Below are 6,000 nucleotides of genomic sequence, written 5' to 3' on the forward strand. Positions count from 1 at the left end.
AACATAGTTGGGAAGTCTTAGCCACAGCAATCTGAGGAGGGAAAAAAAGCAATCCAGAGAGGAGAAGAAGTAAAATTCTCACTGTTTGCAGATAACATGATAATATACAGAGAAAACTCTAAAGATGCCACCAGAAAATTACTAGAGGGAATCAATGAATATAGTAAAGTTACAGGATATAAAATTAATAAACTGAAATCCCTTGCACTCCCATACCCTAATAATGAAAGACACATGGACCCCAATGTTCACTGCAGCACTATTTGATTAGCTAGGATATGGAAGCAGCCTAGATATCTGTCGACATGGATAAAGAAGTTGTGATACATATATGCAATGGAATATTACTCAGCCATAAAAAGGAACACATCTGGAGGAAAGGAAAGCCCAATGCCATCGTGATGTCCCCCACACAGTCCCTCTTTAGCGGAGTGACAATGGGTAGAACTCAGCCCACGCTGCAGTCAATCCCGGCTCATCCACTGACTCTTTGTCCTTCTTGTAGCCTCAGTCTTAGTGTCTCTCCTGCAAAGGAGTCTGAGAGCTATGATGGCCCCTGCACACCCTGCCTTTAGTGGTGAGTGAGGTGATATGTGTAGAGAACACTTGTTAAATGGAGAGGAATGTGCCCGTTAGTTGCCAGTGTGTGTGGTGATGGAGGGGATGGTGGTGATAGTGGTGGTGATGATGGTAGCAGTGGCATTGGTGTCGGAGGTGGTGCAGGAGTAGATAGTGATGGTGGTGGTAATGGTGTGATGGTGATGGTGTTGGAGGTGCTGATGTTAGAAGTGATGCAATGACGTGCTGAGCCATTACTGTTGGTGATGGTGGTGTTGGGGGAGCTCATGATGGACTTGGAGGTGGGTTTGGAGGTGGTGTAGGTGCAGATAATGATGGTGGCAGTGGTAATGGTGTGATGGTGCTGGTGCTGGTGGGTGAGGTGATGGCAGAGATGGTGTCTGACTTTACTGGTCATTTACTAGGGACCCACACACTGTACACTACGTGTTCTGTTGGAATTATCCCAATTTAATCCTGATAACACCCCTTTGAGGTAGATCTTCCATCACTATCAAGCGCTTTTACAGAGGAGGGAACTGAGGCCTAATGAGTTTGCATCACTTGACCAGGGTCACAGGGTTGGGAATTAGCAGAGTCAGGAGACAGCCAGGCCGGCTGGTCTAGAATCCACACCCTTATCCCCTGCACTCAGGCACAGACGTGGACACGGCACCAGCAATCACAGTGCTGACTGGTCAGTCTCCTGCTGAGAGGAGAAGATGGAGCCCAGGACCAGGGCTCAGACACCCAGTCCCAGCCCCACAGGAGGCCACAGGGACCCTGGTCTGGGGAAGGGTAACCGAACCTGTGAGCTGGAGGATCTGGTCATCAAAGTGGGTCACGGCCTCGTCGTGCATGACCTGACCTCCAAGGACAAACTCCAGGCGACCTTCAGCCACAAGCTGGTGGACCTTGGTGTTGTGGGCAGAGAGAAAAGGCCAGGTTATATCCCCTGGGCTGAGCCGGTTGTGTTTGCTGGGCACATGCCTATAGCATCTCATGGTTCTTCCTTCAAACCCCTCAACCTCATTTATTCTACAAAAGCAGGACACTGTCAGTCCTGGTCAGCACTGTGTCCAGCTCTGAGAACAGCACCTGGCCATGCCTGCTGCTTTATCGTGCATACATACAGGTATATATGTTCACAACTTTTGCTTTTGAATGACGCCAACATTATGGAAAACTTCTGGGAAATGTACCCATGACTCCCATAAATCCTTCTACAGGGTATCTCATTGTTAATATTTTTTACCTATTTCTCTTAACACTCCCAGAAGTTATTACACACACTATGCTTTTTCTAAACCATTTGAAAGTTCAAGTTAGCAACTGCATATCTTTATCTGAATAGTTCAGGACATTTTTGAAAGAAAAAGATCATTACAACTGCTATTTAATGATCAAAACTCAGGCTATTTCACATTAACAAAGAGTGCATGTGTTAATTGGAGAAGGCGATGGTACCCCACTCCAGTCCTCTCACCTGGAAAATCCCATGAACGGAGGAGCCTGGTGGGATACAGTCCATGGAGTCGCTAAGAGTCAGACACAACTGAGCGACTTCACTTTCACTTTTCCCTTTCATGCATTGGAGAAGGAAATGGCAACCCACTCCAGTGTTCTTGCCTGGAGAATCTAGGGACGGTGGAGCCTGGTGGGCTGCCGTCTATGAGGTCGCACAGAGTCGGACACGACTGACGCAACTTAGCAGCAGCAGCAGCAGCATGTGCCCAGGCTCAGTCTCCCAGTCATGCCCAACTCTTTGCGACCCCGTGGACTGTGCCCCCCCGGGCTCCTCTGTCCATGGGATTCTCCAGGCAAGAATACTGGAGTTTATCCTGTAATTTCCAACACTTCCTGAGACTTTCTCTTTCATAATTTTGATGATTTCAGGCTAGTAGGTTTGTAGAATGCTCTTCCAATTGCATTTGTCACATGACTGCCTAACAAATATTTTAGAATACAGGAATGAAGGAAATTTCCTGGGACTTCGGTGTGTAGGATGCACTTTCAGTGCTGAGGATGTGAGTTTGATCCCTTCTTGGGCTTCCTTGGTGTCTCAGATGGTGTGGAATCTGCCTACAATGCAGGAGACTCTGGTTTGATCCCTGGGTGGGGAAGATCCCCTGGACATGGGGATGGCTATCTACTCCAATATTCTTTCCTGGAGAATTCCATGTACAGAGAAGACTTGCAGGCTACAGTCCATGGGGTCACACAGAGTTGGACATGACTAAGCGACTTTCATTTCGACATTTACTACGGAACTTAGATCCCACAGACCTCATGGGATAAAATATATCCATGAAAGAAGGGAAAAATGGAAACATAAATACATAAATACAGACAAAGACCGTGACACTGAGCACACCACGCTCTTGGCAGACTGTGGTTTTGATTTGATTTGAAAGTACTGTCTTTGCAGATCATTCATTTGAGAAATGTGGAAAGATGTCTACCGTGTACTGTTTCAAATATGCACCTGCTTTATTATGGGCACCATCCAGGCACTGGGACTCAGCCCAAACAACTAAGGGAAAATTGCTACCTTCCAGGGACATACTATTGAGTTGCCTGTCTAGGTCTTAGCCAGCACAGACCTAACTGTGAGAACAGGATTAAAGGACTTGGCTCTGGGGGTGTCCATGTAAAGAAGGAAGAATTGCACAATGGACACTGGGATAGTTTTGCTTTGATTCACAATACTGACCCAGAACCCCATCTGCCAGGTATAAGCTGTGTGACCTTGAGCTGGTTGCCTGCCCTCTCTGAACCCGGACCAGCTCTGTAAAGTAGGATAAGTGTCCTCACCGTGCTGGCTGTGGGGAGGAGTCAGCAGAGTAACCTGTACCAACCTGAGCCCAGCACCTGGCACGCGGCAGCGCCCATCAGATGGGAGGCTGGTCCTCATGGCTCCTCAGGCTGCAGGTTCACATCCCCTCTGGGGGACCAGGTGGACACCCCGATTCACCGTCTGAGCTCTCTAGCCTGCACCCTGAGCAGGCTGCTGAGCCTCTGAATTTCACGGTCAGCGACTGTTCTGAGGGAAGGCGATGCCTAGAGGGGACCAAGCCCCAGAGGCACCCTAGGTGCTTACATCATGGGCACATTCTGGGCACAGCCTCTCTGGGCGTCACTCCTGCTTCCAGGTGTGAGGCCTGCAGCTGAAGAGCCAGCCCCACCTGTGATCACTCAGGGAACGGGGGGAGTAACTGGCCCCAGGCTGCCCCTCCGTGGACCAGGGCCTCTGACCCACTGTGATATGGAGTTAATCAGGACCTGGAGGTAAATCTACAGGGACTTCTGCACCCATGGCTGATCGCAGGCTCTGGTACCCACAGGGGCCACGCAGACCCACAAATGAAGTCAGAAGGTGTGGACACAGGGTCACCCTGCTGTGCCCCGTGTCAGAGGTGATCCCATTCGCACCAGCTGAATCCTGACTGGACTGCAACTTCTCAGGAGCAACCAGAAAGGCAGGATTAAACACAAACCTGTCCCCTGGGCGTGGGGCTGACCAAAAACCTGTACTAAACGGACTCTGGGCACAGCTCAGCTGGGTTGGGGCCTCCTGGTTTAGGCAGTCCCGCCCCGGTCACACAGAGCATAACCCAGGGGCTTCCTGAAGGGTCGTTCCTGGGACCCCCAGGGACACTCTCACCTGCCTGGTGAGGACCCCCTGACGGCAGCGTTACCTGGCCTTTCTGCTTGTCCGAGGCGACGCCATCCCACCACAGCCGGAAATACTCCTGCTCCACGGCGATGAACCTGCGCTTCTTCTCAAGGGTCAGCTCCTCCACCACGGAGTTGTAGACGTTGGTGACATAAGCCTGCATGCTCTCCTGGGGTGGCGAAGGGGAGAGACATCACTCGAGACCCGCGGGGGAAACCAGAGGGCGTGGACCAGGGACCGAGGAGGGATGTCCAGGGAGACACGCTGTCCGGGGGCCACTGGCACTCCCACCAAGCCTGTCCAGGCCCTGCCCTAGACCCCCTGCTCCTCAAACAACGGAGCTTGGTGTCCACTCTGTGCTGGCCTGGCGGTGACCACTGCACTGAGAGAAGGACCCAGGGGGACCCCCTTCGATGGGAGCCTGCCCCTGAGGACAGTCACGAGGAGACACACACTCTATGTGACAGAGGGACATGCCAGCCCAGCCCAGAGGGGCGTGCTGACCACCCCTGCCTTGGAGGACAGACCAGTCGACATCAGGGCCCCAGGAGTGAGGTCCGGGGACCCCGATGGGCCTTCTTGGGATAAAATGATGGGGAAGGATGTGTCAAGGGCTGAGGCTGAGAGGAGCTGACCCTGAGAGTCGTCTCTCTGGATCTATCTCCTCCCCCCGAGGCTGGGAGCCCCCAGGATGGAGCTGTGCCTGCTCCCGTCTGGGTCAGGCTGGCTCCCATGGTGCCCAGAGATGCTGATAAAGGAGTGCGAGGAGTCCTGGGCAGGGGGTTAGCAGGCAAGGCGGCGATGTCTGCTGACTGGGGCAGCACCCCCGCCCTGCGCCTCAGTGTCCCTTCTGTAAACTGGGGGTGGTGAGCATGCTTCCCCACACGTCAGCAGATCCACCCGCAGGTGGGTGACCACCAACAGAGGCTGCCTTGTGAGCCGGGACCAGACTCAGCACTCAGCCTCAGGGCCTCTCGCTGCCCCACTCCCTTTAAAATGAGCGACTCACTCATTAACGTCTCATGGAAAGTGTTGTATCCATGATCAGAGTGGTCCTATTCATTTATTTCCTTCCTCCTTCCAGAAAAGATCTTGTGCAAGCCTGGGTAATCATTTCAGTTACCTGCACCAGAGAGTTATGGAAATCAGTCTTTCCCTCTTTTCTTCGGCCCTGGTTCATTCATTCATCCACGCAACAATTATTCGAGGAACCCCTTCCATCCATTGCAGCTGGGGACACATTCTCACCCCTGTCCAGAGCCAGTTCATGTTAGTTGCTCAGTCGGGTCCAACTCTTTGTGACCCCATGGATGATATCCCGCCAGGCTCCTCTGTCCATGGAATTCTCCAGGCAGGAATACTGGAGTGGGTTGCCATTTCCTTCTCCAGTATATCTACCTGAACCAGGGATCGAACCCAGTTCTCTTGCACTGCAGGCAGATTCTTTACCATCTGAGCCACCAGGGAGGTCCTCAGCCAGTCCATAGCTGAGTTGAGATGGACCCCAGTCTGAGCTCGCTGATGGCAGAGACCCAGGACAAAAACCCAGGACACAAACCCACTCTGGAGTCCAGATGGAAAAAGAACCACAGCTTCAAGAGTTGTGCAGGGGTCACTCGGGCACCTACCTGTACGGTGTGCAGCCAGCCCACATCCATGTGGCTGTGGGGAACCACGAATACCCTCAGTCGGGGCTCAGGCAGAGCCCCCAGGGGCCACATCAGGCCCAACTGCAGGAGCAGAGGCAGCCAGCCCCGCGGCTCCAT

The 6,000-nt window shown here is 52.5% G+C and overlaps 1 pseudogene across 1 annotated transcript in view; it reads right to left on the minus strand.

The window, feature by feature from the left end:
* LOC145543604 (epididymis-specific alpha-mannosidase-like) overlaps positions 1-6,000 on the minus strand; it is a 28,042-nt pseudogene extending 22,042 nt beyond the window's left edge. Inside the window, exons 1-3 of the transcript XR_014080910.1 lie at positions 5,863-6,000; positions 4,257-4,403; positions 1,367-1,472 (exon numbers count right to left, since the gene is read on the minus strand). The product of XR_014080910.1 is annotated as an epididymis-specific alpha-mannosidase-like (transcript). The remainder of the gene's footprint in view (positions 1-1,366; positions 1,473-4,256; positions 4,404-5,862) is intronic.

This window comes from Giraffa tippelskirchi, chromosome 1 (genome assembly GCF_054371585.1).
Source record: "Giraffa tippelskirchi isolate mGirTip1 chromosome 1, T2T-mGirTip1v1.2.pri, whole genome shotgun sequence".
NCBI lineage: Eukaryota > Metazoa > Chordata > Mammalia > Artiodactyla > Giraffidae > Giraffa > Giraffa tippelskirchi.